Below are 13,211 nucleotides of genomic sequence, written 5' to 3'. Positions count from 1 at the left end.
GTCAGATATTCACAACCTGTCTGTCTAATGGCAAAAATAACCACGTCTGTGTCTTCCAAATGCCAATTTTGGCTAGAAGTCCTGTTTGAAATAAGAGGAGTCACTCCAGCATTTTATCAATTTTTTTTCCAGTATTATTCCACTTTTATCATCTGTAACATTGAAATCACATGGTGGAGTGAAATAATTGATTCCATGGAAAGAAATGTTGCTATGGATTGTCAAAGTGGCAAAAATAGACATGTCTGAGTATTCCAAATGCCACATTCAAATATGAGGTAGAATAATATCAGGAATTTTTCCAGTATTATTCCACTTTTATCATCTGTAACATTGAAATCAAATATTGGAATGTAATAATTGATTCCATGGTAAGAAATGTTGTTATGGATTGTGAAAGTTTTACAACTCTGCAAAATGGCACTAAAAGACATGACTGAGTCTTCCAACTGGCTATTAAGCCTACAAATACTCTTTCAAGTATCAGGAATTATTCCAGTATTTTGTGCTACCCAATTTGAGGATTATTAGGTAGAAAAGCCCATTTCTACATTTTTGTTAGGATTCAAACCTACAATCTGTAAGTTACATCCAGACGTATGTGAATATTAAAAGTTTGCAAGTGAATTGATGCAATGACTCTGGTGGGACTCGAACCCACAACCTTTGAATAACTACAACATACTAGAAGTCCAATGCGCTATCCATTGTGCCACAGAGCCCCTGTTGGTAGTAATTTTCCTTTTGCTTTTACTGCTTGGAAAATAAAATATTGTAATAGATAATACAATCTTTGATGTAACAATTCTCTATATTTTAACACATACAGGTTGATGGCAGAAAAGTAGCAGACAAGATAGTGGTTAGTACCAAGTAGGAGCTCAAAGCTTGTTATTACTGATTGACAGTTGGATTCTTGGTTGAGTGAGACACAGAAGAATGTCACAGACATATTTCTTCAATTATTATCGGTAACAATGGGTTCAAGTGGTGGATTGAATTTTTTTTTCCATTGTCACAAATTTCTAAAAGTTTGTCAGATATTCACAACCTGTCTGTCTAATGGCAAAAATAACCATGTCTGTGTCTTCCAAATGCCAATTTTGGCTGCAAGTCCTGTTTGAAATAAGAGGAGTCACTCCAGCATTTTATCAAGATTTTTTCCAGTATTATTCCACTTTTATCATCTGTAACAATGAAATCACAAGGTGGAGTGAAATATATGATTCCATGGAAAGAAATGTTGCTATGGATTGTCAAAGTAGCAAAAATAGACATGTCTGAGTATTCCAAATGCCACATTTGGCTAGAAGTCCTATTTCAAATATGAGGAGTCACTCTGGTATTTTATCAGGAATTTTTCCAGTATGATTCCACTTTTATCATCTGTAACATTGAAATCAAATATTGGAATGTAATAATTGATTCCATGGTTAGAAATGTTGTTATGGATTGTGAAAGTTTTACAACTCTGCAAAATGGCACTAAAAGACATGACTGAGTCTTCCAACTGGCTATTAAGCCTACAAATACTCTTTCAAGTATCAGGAATTATTCCAGTATTTTGTGCTACCCAATTTGAGGATTATTAGGTAGAAAAGCCCATTTCTACATTTTTGTTAGGATTCAAACCTACAATCTGTAAGTTACATCCAGACGTATGTGAATATTAAAAGTTTGCAAGTGAATTGATGCAATGACTCTGGTGGGACTCGAACCCACAACCTTTGAATAACTACAACATACTAGAAGTCCAATGCGCTATCCATTGTGCCACAGAGCCCCTGTTGGTAGTAATTTTCCTTTTGCTTTTACTGCTTGGAGAATAAAATATTGTAATAGATAATACAATCTTTGATGTAACAATTCTCTATATTTTAACACATACAGGTTGATGGCAGAAAAGTAGCAGACAAGATAGTGGTTAGTACCAAGTAGGAGCTCAAAGCTTGTTATTACTGATTGACAGTTGGATTCTTGGTTGAGTGAGACACAGAAGAATGTCACAGACATATTTCTTCAATTATTATCGGTAACAATGGGTTCAAGTGGTGGATTGAATTTTTTTTTCCATTGTCACAAATTTCTAAAAGTTTGTCAGATATTCACAACCTGTCTGTCTAATGGCAAAAATAACCATGTCTGTGTCTTCCAAATGCCAATTTTGGCTGCAAGTCCTGTTTGAAATAAGAGGAGTCACTCCAGCATTTTATCAAGATTTTTTCCAGTATTATTCCACTTTTATCATCTGTAACAATGAAATCACAAGGTGGAGTGAAATATATGATTCCATGGAAAGAAATGTTGCTATGGATTGTCAAAGTGGCAAAAATAGACATGTCTGAGTATTCCAAATGCCACATTTGGCTAGAAGTCCTATTTCAAATATGAGGAGTCACTCTGGTATTTTATCAGGAATTTTTCCAGTATGATTCCACTTTTATCATCTGTAACATTGAAATCAAATATTGGAATGTAATAATTGATTCCATGGTTAGAAATGTTGTTATGGATTGTGAAAGTTTTACAACTCTGCAAAATGGCACTAAAAGACATGACTGAGTCTTCCAACTGGCTATTAAGCCTACAAATACTCTTTCAAGTATCAGGAATTATTCCAGTATTTTGTGCTACCCAATTTGAGGATTATTAGGTAGAAAAGCCCATTTCTACATTTTTGTTAGGATTCAAACCTACAATCTGTAAGTTACATCCAGACGTATGTGAATATTAAAAGTTTGCAAGTGAATTGATGCAATGACTCTGGTGGGACTCGAACCCACAACCTTTGAATAACTACAACATACTAGAAGTCCAATGCGCTATCCATTGCGCCACAGAGCCCCTGTTGGTAGTAATTTTCCTTTTGCTTTTACTGCTTGGAAAATAAAATATTGTAATAGATAATACAATCTTTGATGTAACAATTCTCTATATTTTAACACATACAGGTTGATGGCAGAAAAGTAGCAGACAAGATAGTGGTTAGTACCAAGTAGGAGCTCAAAGCTTGTTATTACTGATTGACAGTTGGATTCTTGGTTGAGTGAGACACAGAAGAATGTCACAGACATATTTCTTCAATTATTATCGGTAACAATGGGTTCAAGTGGTGGATTGAATTTTTTTTTCCATTGTCACAAATTTCTAAAAGTTTGTCAGATATTCACAACCTGTCTGTCTAATGGCAAAAATAACCATGTCTGTGTCTTCCAAATTCCAATTTTGGCTGCAAGTCCTGTTTGAAATAAGAGGAGTCACTCCAGCATTTTATCAAGATTTTTTCCAGTATTATTCCACTTTTATCATCTGTAACAATGAAATCACAAGGTGGAGTGAAATATATGATTCCATGGAAAGAAATGTTGCTATGGATTGTCAAAGTGGCAAAAATAGACATGTCTGAGTATTCCAAATGCCACATTTGGCTAGAAGTCCTATTTCAAATATGAGGAGTCACTCTGGTATTTTATCAGGAATTTTTCCAGTATGATTCCACTTTTATCATCTGTAACATTGAAATCAAATATTGGAATGTAATAATTGATTCCATGGTTAGAAATGTTGTTATGGATTGTGAAAGTTTTACAACTCTGCAAAATGGCACTAAAAGACATGACTGAGTCTTCCAACTGGCTATTAAGCCTACAAATACTCTTTCAAGTATCAGGAATTATTCCAGTATTTTGTGCTACCCAATTTGAGGATTATTAGGTAGAAAAGCCCATTTCTACATTTTTGTTAGGATTCAAACCTACAATCTGTAAGTTACATCCAGACGTATGTGAATATTAAAAGATTGCAAGTGAATTGATGCAATGACTCTGGTGGGACTCGAACCCACAACCTTTGAATAACTACAACATACTAGAAGTCCAATGCTCTATCCATTGCGCCACAGAGCCCCTGTTGGTAGTAATTTTCCTTTTGCTTTTACTGCTTGGAAAATAAAATATTGTAATAGATAATACAATCTTTGATGTAACAATTCTCTATATTTTAACACATACAGGTTGATGGCAGAAAAGTAGCAGACAAGATAGTGGTTAGTACCAAGTAGGAGCTCAAAGCTTGTTATTACTGATTGACAGTTGGATTCTTGGTTGAGTGAGACACAGAAGAATGTCACAGACATATTTCTTCAATTATTATCGGTAACAATGGGTTCAAGTGGTGGATTGAATTTTTTTTTCCATTGTCACAAATTTCTAAAAGTTTGTCAGATATTCACAACCTGTCTGTCTAATGGCAAAAATAACCATGTCTGTGTCTTCCAAATGCCAATTTTGGCTAGAAGTCCTGTTTGAAATAAGAGGAGTCACTCCAGCATTTTATCAATATTTTTTCCAGTATTATTCCACTTTTATCATCTGTAACAATGAAATCACATGGTGGAGTGAAATATATGATTCCATGGAAAGAAATGTTGCTATGGATTGTCAAAGTGGCAAAAATAGACATGTCTGAGTATTCCAAATGCCACATTTGGCTAGAAGTCCTATTTCAAATATGAGGAGTCACTCCGGTATTTTATCAGGAATTTTTCCAGTATTATTCCACTTTTATCATCTGTAACATTGAAATCAAATATTGGAATGTAATAATTGATTCCATGGTAAGAAATGTTGTTATGGATTGTGAAAGTTTTACAACTCTGCAAAATGGCACTAAAAGACATGACTGAGTCTTCCAACTGGCTATTAAGCCTACAAATACTCTTTCAAGTATCAGGAATTATTCCAGTATTTTGTGCTACCCAATTTGAGGATTATTAGGTAGAAAAGCCCATTTCTACATTTTTGTTAGGATTCAAACCTACAATCTGTAAGTTACATCCAGACGTATGTGAATATTAAAAGTTTGCAAGTGAATTCATGCAATGACTCTGGTGGGACTTGAACCCACAACCTTTGAATAACTACAACATACTAGAAGTCCAATGCGCTATCCATTGCGCCACAGAGCCCCTGTTGGTAGTAATTTTCCTTTTGCTTTTACTGCTTGGAGAATAAAATATTGTAATAGATAATACAATCTTTGATGTAACAATTCTCTATATTTTAACACATACAGGTTGATGGCAGAAAAGTAGCAGACAAGATAGTGGTTAGTACCAAGTAGGAGCTCAAAGCTTGTTATTACTGATTGACAGTTGGATTCTTGGTTGAGTGAGACACAGAAGAATGTCACAGACATATTTCTTCAATTATTATCGGTAACAATGGGTTCAAGTGGTGGATTGAATTTTTTTTTCCATTGTTACAAATTTCAAAAAGTTTGTCAGATATTCACAACCTGTCTGTCTAATGGCAAAAATAACCATGTCTGTGTCTTCCAAATTCCAATTTTGGCTGCAAGTCCTGTTTGAAATAAGAGGAGTCACTCCAGCATTTTATCAAGATTTTTTCCAGTATTATTCCACTTTTATCATCTGTAACAATGAAATCACAAGGTGGAGTGAAATATATGATTCCATGGAAAGAAATGTTGCTATGGATTGTCAAAGTGGCAAAAATAGACATGTCTGAGTATTCCAAATGCCACATTTGGCTAGAAGTCCTATTTCAAATATGAGGAGTCACTCTGGTATTTTATCAGGAATTTTTCCAGTATGATTCCACTTTTATCATCTGTAACATTGAAATCAAATATTGGAATGTAATAATTGATTCCATGGTTAGAAATGTTGTTATGGATTGTGAAAGTTTTACAACTCTGCAAAATGGCACTAAAAGACATGACTGAGTCTTCCAACTGGCTATTAAGCCTACAAATACTCTTTCAAGTATCAGGAATTATTCCAGTATTTTGTGCTACCCAATTTGAGGATTATTAGGTAGAAAAGCCCATTTCTACATTTTTGTTAGGATTCAAACCTACAATCTGTAAGTTACATCCAGACGTATGTGAATATTAAAAGATTGCAAGTGAATTGATGCAATGACTCTGGTGGGACTCGAACCCACAACCTTTGAATAACTACAACATACTAGAAGTCCAATGCTCTATCCATTGCGCCACAGAGCCCCTGTTGGTAGTAATTTTCCTTTTGCTTTTACTGCTTGGAAAATAAAATATTGTAATAGATAATACAATCTTTGATGTAACAATTCTCTATATTTTAACACATACAGGTTGATGGCAGAAAAGTAGCAGACAAGATAGTGGTTAGTACCAAGTAGGAGCTCAAAGCTTGTTATTACTGATTGACAGTTGGATTCTTGGTTGAGTGAGACACAGAAGAATGTCACAGACATATTTCTTCAATTATTATCGGTAACAATGGGTTCAAGTGGTGGATTGAATTTTTTTTTCCATTGTCACAAATTTCTAAAAGTTTGTCAGATATTCACAACCTGTCTGTCTAATGGCAAAAATAACCATGTCTGTGTCTTCCAAATTCCAATTTTGGCTGCAAGTCCTGTTTGAAATAAGAGGAGTCACTCCAGCATTTTATCAAGATTTTTTCCAGTATTATTCCACTTTTATCATCTGTAACAATGAAATCACAAGGTGGAGTGAAATATATGATTCCATGGAAAGAAATGTTGCTATGGATTGTCAAAGTGGCAAAAATAGACATGTCTGAGTATTCCAAATGCCACATTTGGCTAGAAGTCCTATTTCAAATATGAGGAGTCACTCTGGTATTTTATCAGGAATTTTTCCAGTATGATTCCACTTTTATCATCTGTAACATTGAAATCAAATATTGGAATGTAATAATTGATTCCATGGTTAGAAATGTTGTTATGGATTGTGAAAGTTTTACAACTCTGCAAAATGGCACTAAAAGACATGACTGAGTCTTCCAACTGGCTATTAAGCCTACAAATACTCTTTCAAGTATCAGGAATTATTCCAGTATTTTGTGCTACCCAATTTGAGGATTATTAGGTAGAAAAGCCCATTTCTACATTTTTGTTAGGATTCAAACCTACAATCTGTAAGTTACATCCAGACGTATGTGAATATTAAAAGTTTGCAAGTGAATTGATGCAATGACTCTGGTGGGACTCGAACCCACAACCTTTGAATAACTACAACATACTAGAAGTCCAATGCGCTATCCATTGCGCCACAGAGCCCCTGTTGGTAGTAATTTTCCTTTTGCTTTTACTGCTTGGAAAATAAAATATTGTAATAGATAATACAATCTTTGATGTAACAATTCTCTATATTTTAACACATACAGGTTGATGGCAGAAAAGTAGCAGACAAGATAGTGGTTAGTACCAAGTAGGAGCTCAAAGCTTGTTATTACTGATTGACAGTTGGATTCTTGGTTGAGTGAGACACAGAAGAATGTCACAGACATATTTCTTCAATTATTATCGGTAACAATGGGTTCAAGTGGTGGATTGAATTTTTTTTTCCATTGTCACAAATTTCTAAAAGTTTGTCAGATATTCACAACCTGTCTGTCTAATGGCAAAAATAACCATGTCTGTGTCTTCCAAATTCCAATTTTGGCTGCAAGTCCTGTTTGAAATAAGAGGAGTCACTCCAGCATTTTATCAAGATTTTTTCCAGTATTATTCCACTTTTATCATCTGTAACAATGAAATCACAAGGTGGAGTGAAATATATGATTCCATGGAAAGAAATGTTGCTATGGATTGTCAAAGTGGCAAAAATAGACATGTCTGAGTATTCCAAATGCCACATTTGGCTAGAAGTCCTATTTCAAATATGAGGAGTCACTCTGGTATTTTATCAGGAATTTTTCCAGTATGATTCCACTTTTATCATCTGTAACATTGAAATCAAATATTGGAATGTAATAATTGATTCCATGGTTAGAAATGTTGTTATGGATTGTGAAAGTTTTACAACTCTGCAAAATGGCACTAAAAGACATGACTGAGTCTTCCAACTGGCTATTAAGCCTACAAATACTCTTTCAAGTATCAGGAATTATTCCAGTATTTTGTGCTACCCAATTTGAGGATTATTAGGTAGAAAAGCCCATTTCTACATTTTTGTTAGGATTCAAACCTACAATCTGTAAGTTACATCCAGACGTATGTGAATATTAAAAGTTTGCAAGTGAATTGATGCAATGACTCTGGTGGGACTCGAACCCACAGAGCCCCTGTTGGTAGTAATTTTCCTTTTGCTTTTACTGCTTGGAGAATAAAATATTGTAATAGATAATACAATCTTTGATGTAACAATTCTCTATATTTTAACACATACAGGTTGATGGCAGAAAAGTAGCAGACAAGATAGTGGTTAGTACCAAGTAGGAGTTCAAAGCTTGTTATTACTGATTGACAGTTGGATTCTTGGTTGAGTGAGACACAGAAGAATGTCACAGACATATTTCTTCAATTATTATCGGTAACAATGGGTTCAAGTGGTGGATTGAATTTTTTTTTCCATTGTTACAAATTTCAAAAAGTTTGTCAGATATTCACAACCTGTCTGTCTAATGGCAAAAATAACCATGTCTGTGTCTTCCAAATGCCAATTTTGGCTAGAAGTCCTGTTTGAAATAAGAGGAGTCACTCCAGCATTTTATCAAGATTTTTTCCAGTATTATTCCACTTTTATCATCTGTAACAATGAAATCACATGGTGGAGTGAAATATATGATTCCATGGAAAGAAATGTTGCTATGGATTGTCAAAGTGGCAAAAATAGACATGTCTGAGTATTCCAAATGCCACATTTGGCTAGAAGTCATATTTCAAATATGAGGAGTCACTCCGGTATTTTATCAGGAATTTTTCCAGTATTATTCCACTTTTATCATCTGTAACACTGAAATCAAATATTGGAATGTAATAATTGATTCCATGGTAAGAAATGTTGTTATGGATTGTGAAAGTTTTACAACTCTGCAAAATGGCACTAAAAGACATGACTGAGTCTTCCAACTGGCTATTAAGCCTACAAATACTATTTCAAGTATCAGGAATTATTCCAGTATTTTGTGCTACCCAATTTGAGGATTATTAGGTAGAAAAGCCCATTTCTACATTTTTGTTAGGATTCAAACCTACAATCTGTAAGTTACATCCAGACGTATGTGAATATTAAAAGTTTGCAAGTGAATTGATGCAATGACTCTGGTGGGACTCGAACCCACAACCTTTGAATAACTACAACATACTAGAAGTCCAATGCGCTATCCATTGCGCCACAGAGCCCCTGTTGGTAGTAATTTTCCTTTTGCTTTTACTGCTTGGAAAATAAAATATTGTAATAGATAATACAATCTTTGATGTAACAATTCTCTATATTTTAACACATACAGGTTGATGGCAGAAAAGTAGCAGACAAGATAGTGGTTAGTACCAAGTAGGAGCTCAAAGCTTGTTATTACTGATTGACAGTTGAATTCTTGGTTGAGTGAGACACAGAAGAATGTCACAGACATATTTCTTCAATTATTATCGGTAACAATGGGTTCAAGTGGTGGATTGAATTTTTTTTTCCATTGTCACAAATTTCTAAAAGTTTGTCAGATATTTACAACCTGTCTGTCTAATGGCAAAAATAACCATGTCTGTGTCTTCCAAATGCCAATTTTGGCTGCAAGTCCTGTTTGAAATAAGAGGAGTCACTCCAGCATTTTATCAAGATTTTTTCCAGTATTATTCCACTTTTATCATCTGTAACAATGAAATCACATGGTGGAGTGAAATATATGATTCCATGGAAAGAAATGTTGCTATGGATTGTCAAAGTGGCAAAAATAGACATGTCTGAGTATTCCAAATGCCACATTTGGCTAGAAGTCCTATTTCAAATATGAGGAGTCACTCTGGTATTTTATCAGGAATTTTTCCAGTATGATTCCACTTTTATCATCTGTAACATTGAAATCAAATATTGGAATGTAATAATTGATTCCATGGTTAGAAATGTTGTTATGGATTGTGAAAGTTTTACAACTCTGCAAAATGGCACTAAAAGACATGACTGAGTCTTCCAACTGGCTATTAAGCCTACAAATACTCTTTCAAGTATCAGGAATTATTCCAGTATTTTGTGCTACCCAATTTGAGGATTATTAGGTAGAAAAGCCCATTTCTACATTTTTGTTAGGATTCAAACCTACAATCTGTAAGTTACATCCAGACGTATGGGAATATTAAAAGTTTGCATGTGAATTCATGCAATGACTCTGGAGGGACTCGAACCCACAACCTTTGAATAACTACAACATACTAGAAGTCCAATGCGCTATCCATTGCGCCACAGAGCCCCTGTTGGTAGTAATTTTCCTTTTGCTTTTACTGCTTGGAGAATAAAATATTGTAATAGATAATACAATCTTTGATGTAACAATTCTCTATATTTTAACACATACAGGTTGATGGCAGAAAAGTAGCAGACAAGATAGTGGTTAGTACCAAGTAGGAGCTCAAAGCTTGTTATTACTGATTGACAGTTGGATTCTTGGTTGAGTGAGACACAGAAGAATGTCACAGACATATTTCTTCAATTATTATCGGTAACAATGGGTTCAAGTGGTGGATTGAATTTTTTTTTCCATTGTCACAAATTTCTAAAAGTTTGTCAGATATTCACAACCTGTCTGTCTAATGGCAAAAATAACCATGTCTGTGTCTTCCAAATTCCAATTTTGGCTAGAAGTCCTGTTTGAAATAAGAGGAGTCACTCCAGCATTTTATCAATTTTTTTTCCAGTATTATTCCACTTTTATCATCTGTAACAATGAAATCACATGGTGGAGTGAAATATATGATTCCATGGAAAGAAATGTTGCTATGGATTGTCAAAGTGGCAAAAATAGACATGTCTGAGTATTCTAAATGCCACATTTGGCTAGAAGTCCTATTTCAAATATGAGGAGTCACTCCGGTATTTTATCAGGAATTTTTCCAGTATTATTACATTTTTATCATCTGTAACATTGAAATCAAATATTGGAATGTAATAATTGATTCCATGGTAAGTAATGTTGTTATGGATTGTGAAAGTTTTACAACTCTGCAAAATGGCACTAAAAGACATGACTGAGTCTTCCAACTGGCTATTAAGCCTACAAATACTATTTCAAGTATCAGAAATTATTCCAGTATTTTGTGCTACCCAATTTGAGGATTATTAGGTAGAAAAGCCCATTTCTACATTTTTGTTAGGATTCAAACCTACAATCTGTAAGTTACATCCAGATGTATGTGAATATTAAAAGTTTGCAAGTGAATTCATGCAATGACTCTGGAGGGACTCGAACCCACAACCTTTGAATAACTACAACATACTAGAAGTCCAATGCGCTATCCATTGCGCCACAGAGCCCCTGTTGGTAGTAATTTTCCTTTTGCTTTTACTGCTTGGAGAATAAAATATTGTAATAGATAATACAATCTTTGATGTAACAATTCTCTATATTTTAACACATACAGGTTGATGGCAGAAAAGTAGCAGACAAGATAGTGGTTAGTACCAAGTAGGAGTTCAAAGCTTGTTATTACTGATTGACAGTTGGATTCTTGGTTGAGTGAGACACAGAAGAATGTCACAGACATATTTCTTCAATTATTATCGGTAACAATGGGTTCAAGTGGTGGATTGAATTTTTTTTTCCTTTGTTACAAATTTCAAAAAGTTTGTCAGATATTCACAACCTGTCTGTCTAATGGCAAAAATAACCACGTCTGTGTCTTCCAAATGCCAATTTTGGCTAGAAGTCCTGTTTGAAATAAGAGGAGTCACTCCAGCATTTTATCAATTTTTTTCAGTATTATTCCACTTTTATCATCTGTAACATTGAAATCACATGGTGGAGTGAAATATATGATTCCATGGAAAGAAATGTTGCTATGGATTGTCAAAGTGGCAAAAATAGACATGTCTGAGTATTCTAAATGCAACATTTGGCTAGAAGTCCTATTTCAAATATGAGGAGTCACTCCGGTATTTTATCAGGAATTTTTCCAGTATTATTCCACTTTTATCATCTGTAACATTGAAATCAAATATTGGAATGTAATAATTGATTCCATGGTAAGAAATGTTCTTATGGATTGTGAAAGTTTTACAACTCTGCAAAATGGCACTAAAAGACATGACTGAGTCTTCCAACTGGCTATTAAGCCTACAAATACTATTTCAAGTATCAGGAATTATTCCAGTATTTTGTGCTACCCAATTGGAGGATTATTAGGTAGAAAAGCCCATTTCTACATTTTTGTTAGGATTCAAACCTACAATCTGTAAGTTACATCCAGACGTATTGATGAATATTAAAAGGTTGCAAGTGAATTGATGCAATGACTCTGGTGGGACTCGAACCCACAACCTTTGAATAACTACAACATACTAGAAGTCCAATGCGCTATCCATTGCGCCACAGAGCCCCTGTTGGTAGTAATTTTCCTTTTGCTTTTACTGCTTGGAGAATAAAATATTGTAATAGATAATACAATCTTTGATGTAACAATTCTCTATATTTTAACACATACAGGTTGATGGCAGAAAAGTAGCAGACAAGATAGTGGTTAGTACCAAGTAGGAGTTCAAAGCTTGTTATTACTGATTGACAGTTGGATTCTTGGTTGAGTGAGACACAGAAGAATGTCACAGACATATTTCTTCAATTATTATCGGTAACAATGGGTTCAAGTGGTGGATTGAATTTTTTTTTCCATTGTTACAAATTTCAAAAAGTTTGTCAGATATTCACAACCTGTCTGTCTAATGGCAAAAATAACCATGTCTGTGTCTTCCAAATCCTAATTTTGGCTAGAAGTCCTGTTTGAAATAAGAGGAGTCACTCCAGCATTTTATCAATATTTTTTCCAGTATTATTCCACTTTTATCATCTGTAACAATGAAATCACATGGTGGAGTGAAATAATTGATTCCATGGAATGAATTGTTGCTATGGATTGTCAAAGTGGCAAAAATAGACATGTCTGAGTATTCTAAATGCCACATTTGGCTAGAAGTAATATTTCAAATATGAGGAGTCACTCCGGTATTTTATCAGGAATTTTTCCAGTATTATTCCATTTTTATCATCTGTAACATTGAAATCAAATATTGGAATGTAATAATTGATTCCATGGTAAGAAATGTTGTTATGCATATTGAAATTTTTACAACTCTGCAAAATGGCACTAAAAGACATGACTGAGTCTTCCAACTGGCTATTAAGCCTACAAATACTATTTCAAGTATCAGGAATTATTCCAGTATTTTGTGCTACCCAATTTGAGGATTATTAGGTA

The 13,211-nt window shown here is 34.3% G+C and overlaps 11 non-coding genes across 11 annotated transcripts; all 11 read right to left on the bottom strand.

Annotated features, from left to right (window-relative positions):
- Positions 1–636: 636 nt before the first annotated feature.
- TRNAR-UCU (transfer RNA arginine (anticodon UCU)) lies at positions 637–722 on the bottom strand. The gene is given in 2 exon segments: positions 637–672; positions 686–722. It is a non-coding gene; the product is annotated as a tRNA-Arg (tRNA).
- A 975-nt stretch (positions 723–1,697) lies between these two features.
- TRNAR-UCU (transfer RNA arginine (anticodon UCU)) lies at positions 1,698–1,783 on the bottom strand. The gene is given in 2 exon segments: positions 1,698–1,733; positions 1,747–1,783. It is a non-coding gene; the product is annotated as a tRNA-Arg (tRNA).
- A 975-nt stretch (positions 1,784–2,758) lies between these two features.
- TRNAR-UCU (transfer RNA arginine (anticodon UCU)) lies at positions 2,759–2,844 on the bottom strand. Its single transcript is given in 2 exon segments — positions 2,759–2,794; positions 2,808–2,844. It is a non-coding gene; the product is annotated as a tRNA-Arg (tRNA).
- A 975-nt stretch (positions 2,845–3,819) lies between these two features.
- TRNAR-UCU (transfer RNA arginine (anticodon UCU)) lies at positions 3,820–3,905 on the bottom strand. Its single transcript is given in 2 exon segments — positions 3,820–3,855; positions 3,869–3,905. It is a non-coding gene; the product is annotated as a tRNA-Arg (tRNA).
- A 975-nt stretch (positions 3,906–4,880) lies between these two features.
- Positions 4,881–4,966, bottom strand: TRNAR-UCU (transfer RNA arginine (anticodon UCU)). Its single transcript is given in 2 exon segments — positions 4,881–4,916; positions 4,930–4,966. It is a non-coding gene; the product is annotated as a tRNA-Arg (tRNA).
- A 975-nt stretch (positions 4,967–5,941) lies between these two features.
- Positions 5,942–6,027, bottom strand: TRNAR-UCU (transfer RNA arginine (anticodon UCU)). Its single transcript is given in 2 exon segments — positions 5,942–5,977; positions 5,991–6,027. It is a non-coding gene; the product is annotated as a tRNA-Arg (tRNA).
- Positions 6,028–7,002: 975 nt separating this feature from the next.
- Positions 7,003–7,088, bottom strand: TRNAR-UCU (transfer RNA arginine (anticodon UCU)). The gene is given in 2 exon segments: positions 7,003–7,038; positions 7,052–7,088. It is a non-coding gene; the product is annotated as a tRNA-Arg (tRNA).
- A 1,981-nt stretch (positions 7,089–9,069) lies between these two features.
- Positions 9,070–9,155, bottom strand: TRNAR-UCU (transfer RNA arginine (anticodon UCU)). The gene is given in 2 exon segments: positions 9,070–9,105; positions 9,119–9,155. It is a non-coding gene; the product is annotated as a tRNA-Arg (tRNA).
- A 975-nt stretch (positions 9,156–10,130) lies between these two features.
- On the bottom strand, positions 10,131–10,216 carry TRNAR-UCU (transfer RNA arginine (anticodon UCU)). Its single transcript is given in 2 exon segments — positions 10,131–10,166; positions 10,180–10,216. It is a non-coding gene; the product is annotated as a tRNA-Arg (tRNA).
- Positions 10,217–11,191: 975 nt separating this feature from the next.
- On the bottom strand, positions 11,192–11,277 carry TRNAR-UCU (transfer RNA arginine (anticodon UCU)). Its single transcript is given in 2 exon segments — positions 11,192–11,227; positions 11,241–11,277. It is a non-coding gene; the product is annotated as a tRNA-Arg (tRNA).
- Positions 11,278–12,252: 975 nt separating this feature from the next.
- TRNAR-UCU (transfer RNA arginine (anticodon UCU)) lies at positions 12,253–12,338 on the bottom strand. The gene is given in 2 exon segments: positions 12,253–12,288; positions 12,302–12,338. It is a non-coding gene; the product is annotated as a tRNA-Arg (tRNA).
- Between the last annotated feature and the right edge of the window lie 873 nt (positions 12,339–13,211).

Source organism: Mixophyes fleayi, chromosome 3 (assembly GCF_038048845.1).
Source record: "Mixophyes fleayi isolate aMixFle1 chromosome 3, aMixFle1.hap1, whole genome shotgun sequence".
NCBI lineage: Eukaryota > Metazoa > Chordata > Amphibia > Anura > Limnodynastidae > Mixophyes > Mixophyes fleayi.
The sequence above is the reverse complement of the archived record's forward strand: the minus strand, read 5'-3'. Positions and strand labels throughout refer to the sequence as shown.